At 43.7% G+C, this 24,950-nt stretch overlaps 1 protein-coding gene across 7 annotated transcripts in view; it reads right to left on the bottom strand.

The window, feature by feature from the left end:
- Positions 1-24,950, bottom strand: part of WWOX (WW domain containing oxidoreductase) — a 1,124,793-nt gene that overhangs the window by 901,430 nt on the left and 198,413 nt on the right. Inside the window, exon 1 of one of the 7 annotated variants that reach the window (XM_074026756.1) lies at positions 6,998-7,093. The exons of the other annotated variants lie outside the window; for them this stretch is intronic. The gene's annotated coding sequence lies outside the window, so the exon portion shown is untranslated. Of the gene's footprint in view, positions 1-6,997; positions 7,094-24,950 lie in introns of those variants that run through there. 7 annotated transcript variants of the gene reach the window in all.

Here is a 24,950-nt window from a genome sequence, read left to right as displayed (position 1 = left end):
TGCTCCAGGGTAGACGCAGGCAGCGGTCCAAATACTGTGGAACCTTTTCAGCAGCTATCAGGAAAAAGTCACTACCACTTTGCTTTCAAACGCAGACTGAAAAAAGAAACATGCAAAGCCAGTGCACGAGGGGATTAGCAATGTCTTCTAAAACAGAAACAGAAGATGTTTATGGGGAGTGAAAATGAATGATAATAGTCTCACTGTCCACTCTCATTTCCTCGTGGTTCGACCAAGTCCTTGGATGTCATAAACACTGAAGGGGGAATAAAATGCTCTAATAAATCAAAGTGAGGACACTGTGAAGGGGGCCCATGGGGAGGCACACCTGCTGAGTCGCTAACTCTGGACAGAGTCAACAGAGAGCAGGAGTTCAGAGCTTAGACGAGGCCGACTTCAAAAAGAGAAAACACCAGATTTCTCTCACTTCACACAAGTGTGTGTGCACACGCACACTCACAGTCACACACCCTCAGGTTCTGGAAGGAGGCAAGCTACTTTTCTCTGCCATTATCCAACCCGATACTTGCCCTGTGCCTTAGCACAGCGTTTCTCAGCCTCAATACTATTGACATTTGGGGACGGATTATTCTTTGTGTGGGTGCGGTCCTGCACATTGTAGGATGATTGACAGCATGTATCTGCTAGATGCAGTATCCAGTGTCCATCCCACAGTAACAAACACAGTCACCCCTGGGGAAGAAATACTGCTTTACCCAAAATGTGAGTGAGTGAGTGAGAGAGAGTGTTTACCCCAAAATATCATTCAAGTTCCTGCAGTTGTTCACCCCATTCCTCACTTGCCTAACTCCTATCCATCCTTCCAAACCTAGCTTCATCAACACAATTTCTTTCCAAAAGCCTTCCCTCACTCCATTCTTTGGACGGGTGAGATGCTCCCTCTCCAAGTCCCTCCAATTTCCTGCACCAGTGGATCCCTTATCCCACCACTGGTCTCTTGCTGTGCAGACTTCACCTTTAGATTCTAATATCCTTACAAAACAAGTTTCCTTCATCTTTGCACTTCCAGCATTCAGCCAAATGTCCAGGTCATATTAGATGTTCAATAAACGTTTGTTGGAAAAAGGAATGAATTCACAAAGAGAAATGGTACTTTCAGCAAGGTGGCATGTCCCAGGGTGCAGGGTTGGTACTGAATGGTATAAATCACTTAAAAAGCAGCATTGAAAAATACTAGAGCTAGCAGTCTACCCTCTGTGATGGAACATAAGAAAGGAATTACTTCGCCATCACCATTTTCCAGTAACAGAAGCTTATAGGTTGCAAAGCTGGATAAAGCAGCAGCAAAGACAATACAAAAGTTAACAAGCCCCATTTTCCAAATTTAAAAACCAGACTTGGCCAGGCAAGGTGGCTCAAGCCTGTAATCCCAGCACCTTGGGAGGCAGAGGTGGGCAGAACAACTGAGGCCAGGAGTTCGAGAACAGCCTGGCCAACATGGCGAAACCACGTCTCTACTAAAAATACAAAAATTAGCCAGGCATAGTGGCAGGTGCCTGTAATCCCAGCTACTCAGGATCCTGAGGCAGGAGAATCACTTGAACTCGGTTGGGGTGGGGGTTGGAGGTTGCAGTGAGCCAAGACCGCGCCATTGCACCCCAGCCTGGGTGACAACAGCAAAACCCTTTTTAAATTCCCTGGCCATTCCATTTCAGGGAATCTAACCTAACAAAGCCATCTGACGTACAAAAACAGAACAATATTCTCTGCACACATGTGGACGCTGTTCGCTGCAGTGCCACCTTTTTTGAGATGTGGCTGTCACCCAGACTGGAGTGAAGTGGCACAATCTCAACTCAATGCAACCTCCGCCTCCCGGGTTCAAGCTATTCTCCTGCCCCAGCCTCCCAAGTAGCTGGGACCACAGGTGCATGCCAACATGCCTAATTTTTTTATTTTCAGTAGAGACAGGGTTTCACCATGTAGGCCAGGCTAATCTTGAACTCCTGACCTCAAGTGATCTGCCCACCTCAGCCTCCCAAAGTGCTGGGATTACAGGCTTGAGTCACCGCAACCAGCCTGGAGTGGCACTTACAACAAAACACAAGAAACCTGCCAAATATTCAACACGAGGAGACTAGTTAAATACAGATACACCTACTGTGGCTGGGTATTTTGGTGATTTTTCTTATCTATTTTTTTTTAAACTAATAGAATCATATTCTACCTGAGTTATCCATGTGAAAATGGAGATAACATGGAGTCATTGTGAGGATCAACCAGACAGTGTAAGCACCTGCTGAGTGGTATTAGCACACAAGAAATGATTGTTTTCCCCTCTCTAATCATGTAATTTTTTTTATTCATTTTTATTCTTTTTTGAGACAGTCTTGCTCTGTTGCCCAGGCTGGAGTACAGTGACATGATCTCAGCTCACTGCAACCTCTGCTTACCAGGTTCAAGCGATTCTCCTGCCTCAGCCTCCTGAGTAGCTGGGATTACAGGTACGTGTCACCACGCCCAGCCAATTTTTATATTTGTAGCAGAGACGGGGGTCTCACCATGCTGGCCAGGCTGGTCTCGAACTCCTAACTTCAAGTTATCTGCCGGCCTTGGCCTCCCTAAGTGCTGGGATTACAGGCTTGAGCCACCGCACCCAGCATAATCATATAATAGCTTTTATCATATCATACTACAGATGTATCTTCTAAAGAGCACAATGAAGCTTCCACAAGAAAAAGAAAATAGTTTCACTTCTCATGCCTACATTTCTATTACTTCTCACCTAGTGTTTTTAGATACAGAACAATTTCAAGGAAAAGGTAGCTGTTTTAGGGAATATTCTACTTTGGACTTGTGTTCAGTTTTCTTACATAAGAAAATTTGCTATTTGTATAGCAGACAGAAGAAAAAGTGACAAAATTAAAGCCAAAAAAGAGAAATCGACAGCTAGCTAGATAGATGATTGATAGATGGTGGGTGGAGAAAGGCTAGAATGAAATGCTGAGAAAAGATTAAGACATCCGAGTGAAGGAGAAGTTCTTCTTTTATGAAGGACATTGGCAAAAACTCCCATCCCATGTGTGAACCGACTTTTGACCACAAGGTTGAGGGAAGGTTGCTGGAAAAAATTGAGATGGCCCACTACATCAAAATGACACCATTCACCAGGCACGGTGGCTCACACCTGTAATCCCAGCACTTGGGGAGGCCAAGGCGGGTGGATTGCCGAAGGTCAGGACATTAAGACCAGCCAGGTCCTTTCTGCCCGTTACATGGACTTTGACCAGTCAGGTGATTTTCCTGTTATTCTTTAGGTGTAGGTACTTAGATGTTGGAAAACAAGTAATCTGAAAACAGGACATGTCCAGTGTTATTAGCAGGACACAAATCTGCCCCAATGAATGAAAACATTCACATTCACTCAACAGGTATCTACTGAATCCTCCTGGTAAGGGGAGAGAATGGCAGACAGCAGATGTCCATAGACTGAGGGAGTGGGAAGGGAGGCCCTGCGTGCTACCACCTTGTGGGCTGACCATTTAGGGCAGAGCCTAGGCCTGTCTGGTTGGTTCAGTCACAAGACTGGACCCAAGGTATGGCATGAACTTCTAAGCACATTGTCCATAAAGCCAGAGGACCTTCAGTCTTGCTTCCTCCAATGCAGAGAAATCCTACAGTTGCTGAGATTGCTAGAATTAGGCCTACAACCAGTTGGGCACAGTGGCTCATGCCTGTAAACTCAGCACTTTGGGAGGCCGAGGTGTATGGATCACCGCAGGCCAGGAGTTCAAGACCAGCCTAGCCAGCGTGGTGAAACACCATCTCTACTAAAAACACAAAACTTAGCTGGGCACCTGTATTCCCAGCTACTCGGGAGGCTGAGGCAGGAGCATTGCTTGAACCCAGGAGGCAGAGGTTGCAGTGAGCCAAAATCATGCCATTGCACACCAGCCTGGGTGACAAGAGCAAAACTCCGTCTTAAAAAAAAAAAAAGCAAAGAAAAAAAGAAAAGAATTAGACCTACAACCCCAGCTGGCCACTTACTAACAATGTTAAGTGTTTCCTTCCTTGAAGTTTTCAACTGAAAAAGCTAAAAGTACTCCCTACAAAAGATACTGTAAAGCTGAATTCAATTAAAAAATAAAATAAAATAAAATAAAATAAAATCTGAGACTCTGCCAGATTGTATGAATTAAGGTTGCAGCTAGAATTAGGGTTGCTAGTCAGCTGACCTTAAGGTGAGCGTTGATAGCTATCCAGCTGAGACCACTGAAATCACAGCGGTCCTTAAAAGCAAGAAAAGGAGGCAGGAGAGAAAGAACCAGAGATATGGCCATTGGAGAAGGACTCAGCCCAATGTTGCTGGCTGGAAGGTAACCGAAGGAGCCACGGACCGAGGAACATGGGCAGTCTCTGTAATGTGGAAAAGGCCAGGAAATGTATTCTCCTCTACAGTGTCCAAAAGAACATAGCTCTGAAGACACCTGGATTTTAGCCGAGGGAGACCTGTGTCAGGCTTCTGACCTACAGAACTGGAAGAAAATAAATCTGTCTTGTCTCAAGTCACTAAGTTTGAGGTACTTTGTTATGGCAGCCATAGAAAATGAATACCCCCCAGGCTACTTTTTAAAAATAATTATTACGTAATACATGAACATTTTTCTTCAAAAAAAAAAAAAAAGCATTATAAACCAGACTAAAGTCAGCCTTTGGCTTTTCTTCTCCTACTTCCCATCTCTCCTACAGCCATTACCACTAGACATAAGTTGAGTTGGGATTCTTTAGGCCTACTCATATGCATTTCTGCACGTGTATTTGTAAGGTCACATTGCTTGCTCACTGTTATGGCACTGCCAGTCATGAAACAGTTAACACACATCTCCCCAGGAGGGAAGTAGCTCAAAAGCCCAACAACTGCAGAGGAATCAGTGTCTGCTCAGTCCTCCTAGGGGTGAAGGAAGTGACAGTTTGAGTACCTTTCAGCATACCTTCTGTCTCCCTTCCAGTTATAAATCCTCCATTCCGGAGCTTGTGGTAGGAACTGAATTCTCCAAGCTTGAATCTGTTAAGTATTCATTGCTTACATGATCAAGAAAGGAATTTGTTTATACACATCGGGCCTTGGATTACCAGAAAAATTAGCTGAAGACATACAGAGAATGCAATTGATAGGAAACCAACAAGTCTAACCACGCTGTGCCACCTAGACATAATAAATGCCCACAAAGCTGCCAGAAATTGCTCATACTTCACCCACCACCCCCCTTTCTTTTTCTGTAACCCACAGGATGTCTGGTATTTTTCACAAGTCCCGCATCTGTACCCCATGGCTTCTGGGAGACTATTCGCAAATCACAAATTAAGTCAGACTTTCAGAGCACTAGGTCTTTGAAATCTTCCTCGAAGCCATGCAGGCAGCTGGCTCTTGCACTCACTCAATGTCTGTTTCTCTGGGGCTTCCTGAGCATCCAGTCCAATGCCAAGCCTGGCTCTTGTCCATCGTGACAACAAGGGTGCCCCCACCCTCAGAGGTGGCTCTGGGGCTCCATCAGGGAGGCTCACTTCTTGCTGGGAATTGAACTGGGTGCTCTCAGAGGTTGAAACATTGAAAAGGGATGAAAATGGGCTTACACAGCTGTGAGAGCAAGCAGGGTTGAGAAAAACTTTCTTACAAGCCTTACCCTTGCTAATGGAAGCCAAGTCTCAAAAGCGAGGTTTTGGCGTATAAATCCCCAGTGCCAGAGAGTTGCCAAATGTGCTGACATCAAGCATGTCTTTTCCACTGTGACTGGCACATGGCCTGCACCCTTTGCATGCTGGAGCACGGGAGTGGCATGCATTCTGGTGACCACCAGGTCTCACCATACATTCGGGTCCACTTAGCTGCAATGGCATGTCCTTTAGATACACAGCCAAAGTCATCAATCTGGTGATTTGGCCTTGCTCTCAGAGATGAAAGCAAATTAGCTTCACAAGGAGTATAATCAGCATGTGTTTGTTATTCTGTGAAATATTAGTTCAATCAACAAACACAGTGCAGGCTGTGTGTGCATGTGCGAGCACACACCAAACATGGGCCAAGAGGTGAGACAAAGCCCAGTGCAAACGTTTCTAGAAAAGCCACATACAGTGAAGGTGAAATTTCAGTGGGTTCTGTGTGTAGCATAAAAAAAGTCATGGGTAGAAGGAAACACAGTAAATGAATGTTCTTACAGAAAATTCTGTATTACTTTTGGATACACTTACCAGAAAAAAACAGGTGGGTTTAAAACAATCGGGCAAGAGAGTAGCTATGGAGGAGGAGGAGGAGGATGATGATGATGATGATGATGATAGAAAATGAGGAAGAAAGGGGGAAGGAGGAGGAAGGGAAGATAATGACAATAATTGTGCAGATCACAGGAGTGACAGTAACTAAATGCGTATTAATGCCCAGAAACTGGCTCTAAGCACTTCACACTTATAGCCTAGTTTAATCGTCCCCCAAATCCTACCATAAATCCAATTATTATCCCTATTTACATAGGAGAACACTCAAACTGAGAACAATTAAGCAACCTGTCATGGTCCAGGTAGTGGAGCCAGGATTAGAGTTAGACTTCAGGACCACCGAGACAGACATTGCTGGGTGCACACCTCCCATCATCCTTTCATTTCTCTTATTAACAGCATTCCAGTTTAATTCTGGGTAGTCATGTACGTTGATGAAAAGACTGAAACTCTAAAATTAAGAGGTTTATTTCCGACCCAAACATGAGTGACCAAAGCCTAAGACAGTCTCAAGGGGTCCTGGGAACATGTGCCCAAGGTGGTTGGATTACACCTTGATTTTATACATTTTAGGGGGGAAAAGTTACAGGCAGACTTCTAACAATATATGTAAAGAGTATATTGGTTTGGTCCAGAAAGGACAACTCAAAGTGATGGGGATGAGGCTTCCAAGTATATGTGGTGTATTAGTCCATTCTCACATTGCTACCAAGAACTGCTTGAAACTGGATAATTTATAAAGGAAAGAGGTTAATTGACTCACAGTTCAGCTCTGCTGGGGAGGCCTCAAGAAACTTACAATCAGGGCAGAGCGGAAGCAAAGCACTTTGTTCACCAGACGGGAGAAAGGCGAACGAACGCAGGAGGAACTACCCACACTTATTTATAACCATCAGATCACGCGAGAACTCACTATCTGGAGTATATGGTTCAATTACATCCACCTGGTCTCTCCCTTGACATGTGGAGATTGCGTGGATTACAATTCAAGATGAGATTTGGGGTGGGGGATGCAGCCAAACCATATCAGGTGGACTCAAGCATTTTCAGATTAGTAACTGGTTATAAGAGTCATTAGCTAAACACCTGAGATCAATAGAAAGGACTGTCTGATTTTGGGTGGGGATGCTGCCAAACCATATCACGTGGATTCAAGGATTCTGTGATTGGCAACTGGTTAAAGGAGTTATTAGCTAAACACCTGAGATCAATAGATAAGACTGTCTGATTTTGGGTGGCGATGCAGCCAAACTGTATCAGGTAGACTCAAGGATTTTCTGATTGGCAATTGGTTAACAGTGTTATTAGCTAAACACCTGACATCAATAGAAAGGACTGTCTGGGTTAAGATAAGTCCATAAAAAGACCAAGGTTCTTATTATGCAGATGAAGCCTCCAAGTAATAGGCTTCGGAGAGAATAGATGATAAATGTCTCTTATCAAACCTAAAAAAGTGCCAGACTCGGCCGGGCGCGGTGGCTCAAGCCTGTAATCGCAGCACTTTGGGAGGCCGAGACGGGCGGATCACGAGGTCAGAAGATCGAGAGGTCAGAAGATCGAGACCATCCTGGCTAACACGGTGAAACCCCGTCTCTACTAAAAAAATACAAAAAAAAACTAGCCGGGCGAGGTGGTGGGCGCCTGTAGTCCCAGCTACTCGGGAGGCTGAGGCAGGAGAATGGTGTAAACCCGGGAGGCGGAGCTTGCAGTGAGCTGAGATCCGGCCACTGCACTCCAGCCTGGGCGACAGAGCGAGACTCCGTCTCAAAAAAAAAAAAAAGTGCCAGACTCCTAGTGAATCTCTCCTGGATCAGGAAAAGACCTGGAAAGGGAAGGGTGTTCTCTACAAAATGTAGAGAAGAAACAGCTTTGCAGGGCCATTTTGAAATATGCCAGATAAATATATTTTGGGGTAAAATAATTTATTTCAGGGCCTGCTATCTGCAACGTGATCCTATATTAGAGTGGGGTCGAAATTTGGTATCTTATTGCTACAAAGAGTCTGTTTTGTCAGTCTTAAGATCTCTGTTTTAATGTTAATGCTGGTCAGTTGCGACTGAATTCCAAAAAAATAAGGGTATAATGAGTCATATCCAACCCCCTCTTCCCATCACTGCCTGAACTAGTTTTTCAGGTTTATTTCGGAATCCCCTTGGCCCAGAGGCAGGGATCCATTCAGTCACTTGGGGAGCTTAGAATTTATTTTTGGTTTACACTCACCTAGCAAGAGGCAATCACCTCTGCAGACTCGCCTACAGCTCTGGGTGGCTGTGTGACATGGTGCTGGCCACTAACATGCTAGGCGAATGCATAGGGTAAGGTGGCATGTGATTTCTGCCCTTCACTTTTCCCCTTCCTGCCTGGGAAACACCTGGAGGTGGAGCAGCCACAGGCTAAGGCTCAAAGCAAAGACTGAGGTACACCTGGTCTCTGATGACCTCATGAGCCTGGGCTCCCACATTGCACTGCAGATTTCCAAAGCTCTCATCATGAGAGTAAAATGAAGGCCTGACTGGGAAAGTTGGGGTCTCAGTCCAGTTCCTGCTAGTGCAGGCACTATAGGAAGGTTAACTCAGCTAGTGCAGATTCAATTTCAGCCCCCTTCCTCCACCAGCTGCCACATTCCAGGATGTCACACATGGATCAGATCTTGGTTCTGAAGTGTGATGGGCATGGTGTTTGACCACAATTGAAACTGTGCTAAATCAGAGTGTGATTTTTTTTAAAGGTACAGTCTTTAACATGCTAGACATCCAGTAAATGTCTTTTCAGTAAAAGAAGAGGAAGGAGAGCAAGGAGGGTAGCAATCTGCAAAATCTCCCATGAAAAGAAATGTTAAGGGTCCAGTAGGTGGGAGACAGGTGCCTTCAGTCTTAGCATTCATGCTTGTATAAGTTTCTGATCACTGCTCTAACAAATAACCATGATCTCAGATCTTAAAACAACACATTTATTCTCTTATTCTAGAGGTCAGAAGTCCAAAATCAACCTCACTGGGATAAAGTCAGCACAGCTGGTTCCTTCTGAACCCTCCAGATGATAATCCATTTCTCGCCTCTTTCAGGGGCTAGAAGCCACCAGATTGTTGCCTCACAGCGGCTTCACCTCTTCTCGCTGCTTCCTCCTCTTTCGTAGTCACAGACCCTCTGCCTCCCTCTCATAAGAACACTTAGGATTGCATTTAGGGCCCACTTCGGTAATTCAGGTTCATCTCCCCATTTCAAGATCCCGAACTTCATCACATCTCCAAAGTCCCTTTTTGCCACATAAAGCAGCATTCATAGTTTCCAGAAGCCTACAAGCATACTCTCCGCATTTGTTCAACAAGCATTTATCGTACACCAGGCATTGTGCTAGCAACGAACGGGCAGCAGTGCACAGGTAGTGAGTTCCTTACTTCATTAAAAAAATAACAGTTCTAACAGATGCTGCTTAAGTTCTTGATAAGTCAGGTCCTGCAAAGTAGCCAGAGCATAGAAATCCCAATGAAAACAAGATATGGTAGAGGCTCAAAAAGTTGGAAGTTATTAATAGGTTGTTAACCATTATCTAACAAAGATATAATAGAGAACTGTCACAGGAAATGCTGAAGGAAAAAACCCAGAAGGTTGGAAATGAGTTATGAAAGAGGTAATACTGGAAACCTGTCATAAGGAGACTGGGCAGGCTACTCACAGACACACTACATAAGTGGGGTTCACTGGGAATTGTGGGAAGGGGTGGGGCTCAATAGGGATTGTGGGAAGGAGTGAGATTTACAGGGAATTGTGGGAAGGAGCGGGGCTCAGTGGGGATTGTGGGAAGGAGTGAAATTTACAGGGAATTATGGGACAGAGTGGGGCTCACTGGTGTTGTGGGAAGGAGCAAAATTTACAGGGAATTGTGGGAAGACATGAGGCTCATCAGGAATTTGGGGAAGGCATGGGGCAGGAATTGTGGTAAGGAGCTGGGCTCACTGGGAATTGTGGGAAGGCAAGGTCTCAACTCTTTGATCTGGAGTAAGAAATGCCCTCTCCTGAGCCCAATATCCAGGAATAACATTATAAATAAAGTGAATAGTTGAAGCTGCACAGGGGGCCTGTCTTTGGGAAAGGTGCCCAAATGAACTCTCATACAACTCTGGGGACTTGTGTGGATACCATGATGCAGGGTTCTGAAATACCTATTGCCACACAGGAAAGAAAATCTTCAGCAAATCCCTAATTGCCTGACCAGTAACACATAACAACCCATGGAGACACACTGGGAACCGCTAGACTCACCCTTCTGGAATCGTATACTGTAATTATCATCATTATCCAGAGATATCATGAATGTTGTTATTCCATAAATACAGTTCCCAAATCATCAAAATTTTCTTTTTGTCATTTGTTCTGCTTTTGGATGAAGAAAGAAGCCATCCGTTCATTATAAATGTAGTTAAGCTATAAAAAACATGAATTACTAGAAGGCAATTCCTCTGGAAAACAAGCGGTGACACGCAGATGCTTCTCCACATGGTCTTTGTGGGCAGGTGTCTATATATAAACACAGCTCGAATTGATTGTGGAATCTACGAGAAAAGTGGATTGCCCATGTAAAGGACATCTGTATTAGAACCTGTTCCCAATCAAAGGAAAGTAATTCTTGGTGGCCTGACCACTTAACTCAAAAAAGAACTGAACCAACTTTCATCAATGAGCCTTTCTTCCAACCAAAAAAAAGAAAAAATGAGAGTTGGCTACTGGTTACGGCAATGTTGTGCCACAAGGTTAATAATGATGGGTTTCAGGTCACCGGCAATTTCTCATTTCAAACTAACTTGAACCATCCACTGTCAAGGGCCAATTGTTTAATGTGGGCTGCATGGTACCCAAGTGGTGGGTGGGTGACTTTCTGTCATAAAATCATTACCAAAACAAGAGAGAGGCTTTTCATTCTTAAAAAAAATAAAAATAAAAATAAAAAATGCTCCTACATTCAAGCACCATGGATGACACGGTCTTGCTCAGTTTCAGGATGACTGTAACGGGAATGGTCTGGTGCTTTTTAATCAGTTCACGGGATCTGGGCTTTGTCTTCCAGAGGGAACTCAGGGGAAAAGATTCTAAATAGCCCTGCAATCATTTGGAAGAGTTCTTCCTCCACATTCGCTATGCTGCTTCTTGGATGTTCATTTCACTTCTAAATGGCCAAGGGACTCATCCACAGGTTACATGGCTTTTTCCCCCTAGCTATTGTGAGCAAGGAGGCCAGAGGGACAGAACACCAGCTCACTTGGCATTTACTATTAATAGCTCCTCCCTGGCACGGGAGGATCATCACAGCAGTTGGAGGGCCCCAGTCTCCATGAAAAACCTACTCCCCTAGAAAGGGGAAGTAAAGGAAAAAAAATTCAGTTGGTGATTTGAATCACACTATGAAGTCCTGGCCTAATACACACCAGCGTGGCAGGAGAAGCTTTGATTTACACGACTTGGAGACTGAGAATCCACAGTAGCAGAAGAGACAGAATTCAGATTCCCAGGGTGGGGTGAGTGGCTGAGTTTAATCACTGCCCTGTGCTGCCAAGTTATCAGCATGTTTTAAATGGCAAGGAAGGAAGGAAGGAAAAGGAAAAGGGGAAGGAAATAAAAGAAAAGGAAAAAAAAAAGAGGAAGAAGGGAAAAGAGGAGGGGAAGAGAGGAAGAAAACTGGATAGTGAGAAAAATGGGGATTTTCCCAACGCTAGTGAGACGTGTCAAATGGTTCAACCTCAACAGACAGAAAGCTGGCCATATTGATCAGAATTCCTCTTCTACGAATGGATCCTTTCTAGGAACAGATCCTTTCCATTCAGTGATACAGGTTGACATTAAATGTGTACAAGGTTGCCCATTATGGTGTTGTTCATAATAGCAAAATAATGGATACAACCCTAACATCCATCAACAAAGAATGCTTGAATAAATTACAGGCCAACTCTGCAATGGATTATGAAGCAGCATGCATATATATCTCTTTATATATTAATATGAAAAAGTCTCTATGAGATATTGTGAAGTGAATTGTGTAGAATGCAAAACAGTGTGCTTAGCCCGTACATTTTACTAAGACCCATCCTAGCACTATGGGTGTGCTAGAGTTTGCAGAGACTATTTCTGAAAGGATTCTCAGTCATCTGAAAATTCTAGAAGCCTCTGCAGAAGGCCACAGGATGGCTGGGAAAAGTGGTGAGACCAAACCTCCACGCTTAGCCTTTCCATCATTTGAATGTTGAACAATGTCATTGCATTACCATAATTAAAATTTCATTAAAAAGTATAGCATTCAAAAAAGTAGAAAGTAAAAGGCTAAAGGCCTATGCATTAGAGAGGAGAGTGAGCAGAGGGTGAGTAATGATGAGAATCAGATGCCCTGGTTATTAACAAATCCTTCAGATAACAAACAACTGATCAGGAAAAGAAGCCACGGGAAGGAAAGGCTCTCGGGAGGTCATGACTCAAGGCACCTTGGAGAAGGAGCCCCGAAGCTATGCTTCCAAATGTTCACAAGAGGAAAGATAAATAAAGTGCTGGCTCCTTTCAAGCTCCTTGGCTGCAACCTCAGGGCTGGTAAAACTGTATTTAATGCTAATATAAAAGGGCTCTAAGAAGCAGCTGCTAGAATTGTGTATAGATTCAAAAGCAATAGCTGACGGCTTGGTTCTTTCTAGAATAGGAGCGGGGGTAGTGGTTGGCAGAGGGCAGTGGTGGTAGAAAGAGCACAGGTCTGGTTGGGCGCCGTAGTTCACGCCTGTAATCCCAGCACTTTGGGAGGTCAAGGCGGCCGAATCATCTGAGGTCGAGAGTTCGAGGCCAGCCTGACCAACATGGGGAAATCCCGTCTCTACTAAAAATACAAAATTAGCTGGGTATGGTGGCGCATGCCTGTAATCCCAGCTACTCAGGAGGCTGAGGCAAGAATATTTCTTGAACCCGGGAGGTGGAGGTTGTAGTGAGCTGAGATCGTGCCATTGCACTCCAGACTGGGCAACAAGAGTGAAACTCCATCTCATAAAAACAAAAAACAAACAAACCGGAAAAAAAAACCACACACACACACAAAAAGAAAACAAAAACAAAAGAGCACGGGTCATGAAAATTTGAAAAGTGGAGTTCAAATCCAAGCTCGCTCACTCCCTAGTTCTGGATCCTGATTAAAAGCAACGTCCATGAGCTCAGCTGCTCAACTTTCATGTCTGTGTACGCTATTCAAGCTCCTCTTCCCTTACAAACAACAAGGCTGGTACCTAAAGTGCATCTGGCTTGGGATTAAAAAGACCACAATGAGACTAACATAAAAATGCTTCTGATTATTACTTGGATGTCTTATTTATTTATACTTTACTTTGTCTATCAGAAAAAGAAGTTGTCATTGCTTAAATAATATAAATTAGAGATATATTTTATTTAAAGTAGGGGAGAAAAGGGCAAGGACATAAAACGTAGTTAAGAATAAGACAAATATGATATACCTTAAAAAGTGAGCGATCATTCTGATTCCTAGCATCCTAGAAGCTGCCGGACTCCCTGTTTTAAAGGGAAAACCAGTTGTTCCAATAGGAGCATCTCTCTTCCCAAATGAAAATCATATGGAGAGTTCTCCCAGGTCCTCTGAGAAAGGGTCTGGGTCTGGTGATGTTCTAAGCCTTGTCTTCAACAAGACCATCACAGTTGATAAAGTAGTGAGGTCCGCAGGGAACGTTCCTGCAGCAACCCAACGACATCAAACCGGAGCCAAAGGTTTGGAGCCAGGAAAGGGGCTGAGGGAAGTAAAAAACAGTTGCTTGGGAGCTAGCAAATTGCATAATACCTAAAACTCTTTGGAACCAAGAGATATGCCAAGTCACAGGTAGCAAACTTTAAATGTGTACAGTGTCTTAGCAAGTAGCAGGAGTGTGTAAAGCTGCTTTGATTGAGAAGGGAGACAATAAGGCATGGTGGAGATTGTGGCAAAGCAGAGACCACATGCCCTTCTGATGCCTCTACTCAGCACTGGCCAATTGTTACCTCCTCTTCCAATTTTCAAGTCTAATGGGAAAGCTATATTTTTATATGAAACCTCTGAATTGGCATGTCTCGCAGCATTTTTATTTTGTTTTTACATCATGTGTGGGCAAGACAAAACATGTTTGCAGGTACGCAATATCTCTTGAGGCAGAGGAATGTTTCACTGAGTTTTCTCCTTCAGAAGTAAAACCTATAGTTGTGGCTTGTCTCTGGGCTGGGGCAAAATAAGGCTGAAAAAGGGAGGCTGAGGCAATGTCTGGGAGTTAGTTAATAATTAATCCTAAAACTTTTATAACTGATATATTTGCCTGTCAAATTTCATGGCCTTGGGAATATGAAAAACACATCTAAAAACCTCATCTAAGGCCTGGCGCAGTGGCTCAAGCCGGTAACCCCAGCACTTTGGAAGGCCAAGGCAGGCAGATCACCTGAGGTCAAGAGTTTGAGACCAGCCTGGCCAACATGGCGAGACCCCTTCTCTACTAAAAATACAAAAATTAGCCGGGCACAGTGGCAGGCACCTGTTGTCCCAGCTACTAGAGAGGCTGAGGCAGGAGAATCACTTGAACCCGGGAGGCAGAGGTTGCAGTGAGCTGAGATCACACCATTGTACTCCAGCCTGGGCAAAAGAGTGAGACTCTGTCTCAAAAAAAAATCACCCTCATCTAATTTTAGAATGTTACTTTGACATATAAACCAAACTTAGGGGTAGAAGAGCCCTTACTCTGTGATCTAAGCTATGTCAAATTCTTGCCCTCCAACCCCAAGAAGGTGGAAGAAGGCTCAGTCCTAACCCTAAGTAATGTAACCCTGAGGCCTGGAGGTGTGTCTGTTACCCATCGCATCTGTGCTATAGTGAAGCCATCAGTGACCAGAGACAGTCCTGATCTCCCATTCCCAATCTTTCTTAGACTCTAATCACAGGCAAACAGCCCTGAAGTCTTGGTTTGTTTTTAACCTGAGACTTGAATCTTCCTTTCCACGACGTTTGTGGAATGGGTTGCGGCTACAGAGCCCTGGGAAGCCGATTCTGTTAGAGATAAAGAGAGTGCACACCCACAATTCTAATGAACAGATTTTTCTTCCCTCTTCTCCCAGGTTTCACCAAAGGAAACCAGCTTCTCTGCTGGGCCGGAAGTCTAAACCAGACTCATAAAGGTACAACAAAATGTACAAAAAAATGTTTCCTCAATAACAGAAGAGTATGAAAAAATACAGAAAACCCTGGTAGCCGATAAAGTTAGTCGTATCCACAGTATCCAGAAAGGAGCCTTCCCTCCTTCCCTGATCCCTGGGGAAAAAAACAAACAAACAAACAAAAGAAAAAACCCTTTAATAAACAGACTAATAAGATATAATACCAAATGTAATGTGTGAACTTTACAGCCTGATTGAAAACAAAAAGCTATAAAAGACAATTTGTGGATAATTCAGTAAATCTTGGTATGGACTAGGTATTATTTCATGTTAGCAAATCATTAGCAATTTCATAGACATGATAATGATGACAGTTGTGATTATGTAGAGCAATGCCTTTAGTTTTAGGAGATGCCAGCCAAAGTCCTTAAGGGTAAAGTTTGTCGATGTCTGCAACTTACATGCATGGATGGATGATGGATGGATGGATGGATGGATGGATGGATGGATGGATGGATGGATGGATGATGGATGGATGGATGGATAGATGGACGGATGGATGGATGGATGGATGGATGGATGGATGGATGGATGGATGGGTGGGTGGATGGATAAATGGGTGGATGGATGGGTAAGTGGGTAGTTGGATGGATGGACAAAGAGATGGACAGATAGATGAACTGACAAAACATGGCAAAACATTAGCAACTGTTGAGTCTAGGTGGTGAACATATGGTCCCCGGAGACGCTGACAACCTACAAGTTATATGCTGGTATAAAGGACAAATCCCTAAGAGCTGTCCCAAACAGAGTCAATTTTAAAAATAGTTTCCAATCATTATATTTCACTGACAGGAGAAAAAAATGTTATCTTGATAGTAAAGGATTTAAATTTATGGCATAGCTGAAAATGGTTACTGAATTGAAATTATAAAGTAATGAATCATTTCCTGAAAAAGTCAAGCCATTAGTAATGCCATTGCATGAAATACTATTTAGAGATGTCAGATGCGAAAGGAAGGGAGGGAAGGGAGGGAGAAAAGAAGACAGGGGAGAGGGGAGAGGGGAAAAGGGAGAGGGAAGGAAGGAGGGAGGGAGGAAGGAAGGTTTTGAAGACTACCTACGAAAGTATTGAATAAATGTAGGTATCTTCTAGAAGATTAAATTACTTTTTAAAAAGAAAATTGAACAGACTTCATGACTCTCTTGGAAAAAATCAAGCTATCTCTTAATTTCTACTCAATTCTTCCTGTTTTAAACACTGTCCATCTTATAAGATGCAGCAATCTATATTTCTCAAAGATTTCCTTGTAGGCAGCTGTTAATGATGAACCAACACTGCGGCCAAGTCTTTTAGACTTCACGATCTCTTGGACTTGGCAAGAGGGGCCCTGCCATCTCTCAATACACAGTAGTGGAAACAACCTCCCCAAATTTTAGTTCAAATTCATAGATCTCAACTTTGATGTCCTGCTTGACAAGACACAGAATTTCCAGGCCAGTGCGGTAACTGACACCTGTAATCCCAGCACTTTGGGAGGCCAAAGAGGGCAGAACACTTGAGCCCGGGAGTTTGAGAACAGCCTGGGCAACATGGCAAAACCCCGTGTCTACAAAAAATATGAAAAATCAGCCAGGCGTGGTGGCACAACCTTGTAGTCCCAGCTACTTGGGAGGCTAAGGTGGGAGGATCACTTGAGCCTAGGAGGTGGAGGCTGCAGTGAGCTATGATTTCGCCACTGCACTTCAGCCTGGGTGACAGAGCAAGACACTGTCTCAAGAAAAAGAAAAGAAAAGAAAAGAAATGGAATTTGCAATCACAGTTCAACAGATGTGGAGAAATTAGGGAAACATCATAAACTAATTCAGCACATTGATTTGTACTTTGGGGCTCAACTATCCTTGGTTGTTTTCATTAATAAATGTAGGTCATCAGGGTTCACTCCACTTAAGTGATGAAGAACTTATGCGTACCAAAGACTCTGAAGGTGAGAAGGGGCCAGGCACAGCAGGGGGAAGCACTCACTTCTGAGATTAGAGAATGAAAAGGTGCCAGGCGACACAGCCATGTTATGGCACCCTCTGAGTAATAGCCTCCACTTCACACTAGCTTTCGGAACCCTCTAGCCAAGAGTTTTCCTTTCTTAGAGTCACTCTTCTGGGTTCTCCAGATACTGATAAGAACATGATTAACACCCGTATTAGAGACAAACTATTTAACCTAGCCTCAGAATATTCTCCATGTATCTCCTAGACTCCTGTGAAGCCAGAATGCTGGCTGCAACAGAGCTCATCCTTTTTGGTGTAAATTTTTGTCAAAAGAGGAAGAGCAAGGAACAGGAAAAGGAAGAAGAAGAAAAGGGAAAATAAGAATAACTTGTCCTGTAGCAATAAGAAAGCTAACGGTCACTGAGGCCTTACTATGTCTCAGGGACAGTGTTAAACAATTTACATGCATGGTCTCACCACAACCTCCGCCTCCCAGGTTCAAGCGATTCTCCTGCCTCAGCCTCCTGAGTAGTTGGGATTACAGGCATGTGCCACCAAGCCCAGCAAATTTTATATTTTTAGTAGAGACAAGGTTTCTCCATGTTGGTAAGGCTGGTCTCGAACTCCCAACCTCAGGTGATCTGCCCACCTCGGCCTCAGAAAGTGCGGGGATTACAGGTGTGAGCCACTGCACCCAGCTAGCTAATGACTATTATTAATCCCATTTTACAGGTGAGAAAACTGAGACTCATAAGGATTAAGCAAACTACCCAGGATCACACAGACATTGAGGGGCAGAGTCAGGATACAAACCCATGTCAATCTGAAACTGGAAACCCTAAAGTCTTAGCTACTCTGCCATATGTGGCATTCCAAGTCATTCTTTTTGCCTATAGAGCTCTTCTCATCTCCTAGCTCAAGATCCTTCTAAGCACGATGGCCCAGTCTGCAGGCTGTTTGTGATCACTCCTGCATTAGTCCCTTCTCATGCTGCTAAGAAGAAATATCCGAGACTGGGTGGTTTATAAAGGAAAGAGGTTTAATTGATTCACAGTTCTGCAGGGCTGGGGAGGCCTCAGAAAACTTATAATCATGGTGGAAGGGGAAGCAAATATGTCCTTCTTCACATGGCGGCAAGAAGGAGAAGAAAGAGAGAAGTACAGAGCGAAGTGGGGAAAAGCCCCTCACAAAACCATCAGATCTCATGAGAACTCACCCAACGCATGGGGGAACTGTCCCCATGATTCAATCACCTCCCACGAGGTCCCTCCCCCGAGCACATGGGGATTACAATTAGAATTCAAGATGAGATTTGGGTGGGGACACACAGCCAGACCGTATCAACCCCATATGGAAAGATGGCACCTTCCCTGGAACTCCTGCACAGTTTCCTTGTACCATGTTTAAGGCAATTAAAGGGAGGGTTTTATTGCCCATACTAGGATATGAAGACAGGTCATGACTTTTGTATTCCGCCATGCATAGGTCTCCATAGGCTCCCAGTTCGTAGATTACAAAATAATGCTACACTGCATCGGTCCAATGCTCCATCTCCAACAGTTGTATCATCCATGTTTGGTGGAAGAACTGAACATTTTAAGAGTTAAAACAAAATGGCATTTGTTCAATAAACATTTATTCAGTCCATAATACATTCAAATTTGTCAGACTCCAGCAGTCTACTCGAAATTGTCAGATTGCCTCTTAGGAAGAAACTAAATGGCATATTTTTTGGGCATCAGATGGAAATCACTACTTAATATGGTTCTACAAATGACAGACTTAAGGCATTTTTTCCAAATTCTCCACCCAAAGCTGTGGGGGATGCTGTCGGAAGGCTCCCTACGTGATGCCATAATTACCAGAAAATGGAAAAATCCAAGAAATATGGGGCCATGGAACAGGGTTCAGGGACTGAGGGTAACTGTTGATCCATGCAAAGATCAAAGCTGTGCAGAAACCATTCTCAGGTTTACACAGCTGCATGCTCCGTGCGAGAGCCATAAAATAAATACAATCTGGATGGGAGGGAAAGGTCTTGTGACTGGGAGTGTGTGGGTGTCAATGACTCCCCAGGACACCAAATGAACCCAGAGGCCAGAGAGCTACCTCACTCCAGGGCTAGAAAAAGAAACTTGTGCTCTTTTCCAACCCAGGACATATTTTTATTGGGCCAAATAATTTTACCAATTCAGCCTTCAAAAATATAATCAGAGAGAGGGGAGAGAATCATTAGCAAATAAGCAAAAGATTTCTTGAGTTTAATAAACACCATCCAAAAAGTTGCTCAAATCTTAATAATCTGAGGATGAGAAACTCTCTGCTCCAGCTACTCTCGTTTGGTTGCCGTGTACAACCACCGAATGAGACCCAGAGCTCTCAAAACTCCTTTAGGTGCATAAATTCCTAAACTAAATAATAACAAAGCCATATGTTACTTTACTTTTAGATATGAATTGCTGTACAATGCACAAACACAACAGCAGCTCCCTGCTACCATTTGGATTCATTAAAAATAAAATCATCTCATAAGCTTGCAAATGTTGATTTTTATTTTTTTATTTTTTTACATTACAAAACTTTCATATTTCCCCTGTGTAAAGAGGCATAATTTCTGTATGTGGCTGTTCTCAATGTCTTGAAGTTGATATACATGTACTACATATAATATTAGAAAAATGAAAATAATAATATATATACACATATATATATGAATTCCTGATTTCAAGTATTAGAAAACAATATGTTTTGCTCATTAAAGGCACCAACATAAATGCTATAAACCATGAAATTACCTTTGAGCCCTTCCTGAAATAACCAGTTCACAAACAAATGATCCATGCAAAAAGGCAAGGGGAGATTACAATAATAAGACTAAGTTACATTTTCATTTCAGGAGTTTTTTTAATGTAAAAAAGTATTATTACCAGAAAACCAACATCTGTGGCAGGTACATCCAATTTATAAATTTATATAGAAAACACCAAACAATACAGAGTGAAGAAAAAGATGTTCAAAGTAAGGCTTTACAAATTTCCCAAATGTGATACAGAACTCATATTTACAACAAATTGCTTCAATAAAACTTTTGGTTTTCTCACTTCGAAGAGCTAGTTTTAAAGCAATGATGGCAAAAGCATTTTACTAAAATAACTCTGATGCTTTTCATACTCAGAAAATAAGATTCTACCCTAGTGATGACCCGAGGAAGCTGCAGATGGCAGGAATCCTACCCCATGAGTCAATACTCTGGAGCTGAAATTAGCAAAGCCCTTCGTCTAATGTGATACCCAAACAGGCATCATCATCAACATCATCTGGGAACTTGCTAGAAATGCAGATCTTTGGGCTGCACTCCAGAAGTTCGAAAATAAAAATGCTGGGGGTGAAGCCCTGTGCTACATGTTCGAAAAAATCCCTCCACGGGATTCTGGTGTCTGCCCATTTGGAGATCCAGTATTTTTTCTTTTTTTTAGACTGAGTCTCGCTCAGCCACCCAGGCTGGAGTCCAGTGGCACGATCTCGGCTCACTGCAACTACCATCTCCCAGGTTCAAGCAATTCTCCCGTCTCAGCCTTCTGAGTAGCTGAGATTACAAGCACCCGCCATCATGTCCAGCTAATGTTTGTATTTTAGTAGAGACAGGGTTTCACCATGTTGGCCAGGCTGATCTTGAACTCCTGACTTCAGGTGATCCACCCACCTCAGTCTTCGAAAGTGCTAGGATTACAGGCATGAGCCACCACACCCGACCTTGGAGAATCAGTCTTATTCTGATAATGTAAACAGCCAGTGTTGGAGATAATAATGCTACTTCCCCTAAGATCATGCATAGAATCCCCAGTGGTTCCTCCATATTGCTCTTAAAGTCGCCAACTGCTGTTCCTCCCTATCCAGAAAATGGCATCTGAGACGGCTGATTTGCACTTTTCAGTCTGGACTAATCCTTGCCACTCTCTCTGCTCTAACACATCTGATCTGCAGGGTTGCAGATGATACATCTTCAGCCAAGACCTCGAAATAAATGAGAGATATTGGTTCTGACAGAAGCCAAGGGGACATGAGACTCCTGGACTTCCTCCAAGATTTAACTGCCATCCTCCCTACAGCGGCCCCACAATACCTAGGACACAGGCCAGGGTAAGCCCATCCTGGGCAGGGGACAATCCAGACTTCTGAGCACGGCCTACTGAGAGATCATAGAGCCTTTGTGTGAGTTCCAGGTAGAAAACAAAGTAGAAAGTCGCATATCTCCTTGGGGCCAAATCTTGTTCTTGACCCACTCGTACATTCATTCATTTGTCCATTCATTCATTTGTTTGTTCATTTAGTGTTCCTTTGTTTGTTCATTTGCCATCAACAAATGTTGACCAAACTCTCTTCTTCCCTCCTTTCCATCCTTCCTTCCTCCCTTCCTTCCTTGTCTCCTTCCCACCTTTACCTCCCTCCCTCCTTTCCGTTCTTCCTTCCTGCTGGGAACATAAGGCTATATCCAACTATCTCATCATGGAGTCACATTATAAGATTTGCAATAGATAGCTGTATTTAGACGATCCTTTTACAGACCTCACAGCCTAGTGGGGACATACATACACACACAAATAGATAACTATAATACAACGAGGTAAGAGTAAAATGGAAATCTGCATCAAGGAGTATAAATAAGGGATGACTAGGGAAATTTTTTTGGTGAGAGGGACTCACACACAATACAGAACTTAAGAGAACAAGGATCTTATAGAACAAGTAGAAGCCAGCAATATTGGAAAGGGGAGGTGTCAGTGGGTTCCAGTCAGTGGTAAGACCAGGAACAACATTTTTCTGATTGGATGGGGCTCATCAGTTGCGAGCTCTTCAACGAAAGAAATATGCCCCAGTGCCTCTGCATCTGCAACCTCGGCACTGGGCTTGGCACAGAGATGCCAAGGCAGGCCCAGAGAAGAATCAACTGGACAAATGGTTAGGAACTCGTGGAAGGAAGTCAGCTCCTGAGTCAGGGAGAATCCTTATGGATCTATCTGAGCAACCCAGACAAGGAGAAAGGGGAGCTGTTTCACCCAGGGTCCAGCAGCAGCAGAGGACAAATGGGCAGAAGGCACAGCAAGGCGGTGTGGAAATCCAAATTACTAAACATGAAGGGATCCTAAGAAGCTGTGAATCACCTTTCAGGGAATTCTCTTTTTTTTTTTTTCTGAGACAAAGTCTCACTCTGTCGCCTACCCTGGAGTGCAGTGATATGATATTGGCTCACTGCAACCTCCGCCTCCCGGGGTTCAAGCATTCTCCTGCCTCAGCCTCCTGAGCAGCTGGGATTACAGTCATGTGACAACACACCTGGCTAATTTTTGTGTTTTCAGTAGAGACAGGGTTTCACCATGTTGGCCAGTCCGGTCTCGACCCACTCCTGACCTCGTGGTCTGCCAGCCTTGGCCTCTCAAAGTGCTGTGATTACAGGCCTGAGCCACCGCACCCAGCCACCTTTTAGGGAAGTCTTGAATGAAAACAAAGGTTTCTTTGTGCTTGGATGAAGTCCTACCAGAATTGACCAGATCAGACTGGAATGGAGATTCCACTTTAGGACCTACTAAACAATTCTCCCACCAGCATGGGAAGGGAAAGAACCTCCAATTGCCCAGTTCCTGCTCAGAGGAGAAGACAGGTGACCCATAGAGCTTAGAACCACCGTAAGAAGGCCGGGTGCGGTGGCTCAAGCCTGTAATCCCAGCACTTTGGGAGGCTGAGACGGGCGGATCACGAGGTCAGGAGATCGAGACCATCCTGGGTAACACAGTGAAACCCCGTCTCTACTAAAAATACAAAAAAACTTAGCCGGGCAAGGTGGCGGGCGCCTGTAGTCCCAGCTACTCGGGAGGCTGAGGCAGGAGAATGGCGTGAACCCGGGAGGCGGAGCTTGCAGTGAGCTGAGATCCGGCCACTGCACTCCAGCCTGGGTGACAGAGCGAGACTCCGTCTCAAAAAAAAAAAAAAAAAAAAAAAAAAGAACCACCGTAAGAAAGAGGGAAGACATACAGGAGAGAAGACATCTTTCTGTTTCTAAAGATGCCTGGACTCAGTTACAAAATCTGGCAGGAGACAGTGCAAAGATAATCAACCCTTAAAGCCTGCTTATTAGGCACCATCCAGCTCCCAGGGAGATTTACAAATAACTTCCTTGTTAATTCTTACAGCAACACCAAGAGGTAAGCATATGATCCCTCTTTGGCAGGTGAGTTAACTAGTGGCTCAAAGAGGTGAGGCCACTTGCCTGGAGTCACACAGCAAGAACGGAGGAGGAGGTGGCTCCTGTCCCAGCCTGGCTCCAAAATCCAGGAAGAATATGATCTAAGTACAGAGGTGAAAGAAAGGCTCAGATACCTTGGAGACTAAAGTGGTTGACAGCTCAGGCCAAGAATGGTCCAAGAGCAAAGGACCAGCAAGAAATGGTGACTTTTCCAGAGTGTGTCCAACAAGGGCGGGGAGGGGAGGTGTCTCCATGAGGCTGTAAAATTTCCTAACACTCTGGCGGAATACCTTTGGCCTGGATCACTTGCTTGAAGACTCTGAATTGGAATCCTCACCATCCTAGTCCATCCTTGAAAACCTTACAAAGTATTTTAATGAGGTGCACATTCAGCTCTACCTACAAATAAGATCTGTCTGAATCTATTTGGCTCTTCTACGAAGCCCTCCAAATACTTTAGGGTAAGTGCAGCACATTTAAAGTTAATGGAATTTCCTGCTGTATTTAGCAGTGCCAGAATTGCTCCACCATGTAAATAAATTTAGGAAGAGCTTTATTTTTCTTCCTTTAAAAAAAAAAAAACTGATATAGAACATAATCTTTCAAGTAAATCCTAATTTAAAGTATTCTAAGTCCGACGGATAATTATTTGAACCATAGAAATACTGCATGTGGGTGTAACGTGGATTGCATGCACAGCTATAAAAAATACTTGGCTCTGTTATTTTCTTAAAATTGCTGTGTTGTTACCATTTTTATTGGGTTAATTAAAGACCATAAAAATCCATTCAAACATGTTTGGAAACAGATTTGCAAATTTCATAAAGTGTGTTCAGTTGTTAGGCCAAAGATAAGAAAATGACAGACAGCTCTGTATTCACAGTTTTGGTGCATGTATTCATTCATTCATTATTCTGACCAGTACCCCCTACTATGGGCCACGCCCTAGGATAGGAATTGGCCCTGCCCTCATGGCACCATCAGTCTGGTGAGAGACAGAAACTGAAGGACATCACGTAGATCAGAGGGTGGCAAACTTTTTCTGTAAAAAACTGGACAGTAAATATTTTCAGCTTTGAGGGCCACAACATCCCTGCTGCAACTACTCAGCTCTGCCACCGTAGTATAAAAGCGGCTTAAACAATAGATGCAAAGATGAGCATGGCTGCATTCCAATAAAACTCTGTAGACACTAAAATGTGAATTCCATATATTTTCATGTGTCGTGAGATATTATTCTTTTTTTGATATTTTTTCAACCATTCAAAAAGGTAAAAACCGCCAGGCATGATGCCTCACACCTATGATCCCAGCACTTTGGGAGGCCAAGGCGGGCAGAT

Source organism: Macaca fascicularis, chromosome 20 (assembly GCF_037993035.2).
Source record: "Macaca fascicularis isolate 582-1 chromosome 20, T2T-MFA8v1.1".
NCBI classification, from domain to species: Eukaryota; Metazoa; Chordata; class Mammalia; order Primates; family Cercopithecidae; genus Macaca; species Macaca fascicularis.
Note: the sequence above shows the minus strand (reverse complement) of the source record. Positions and strands in the feature narration are given on the sequence as shown.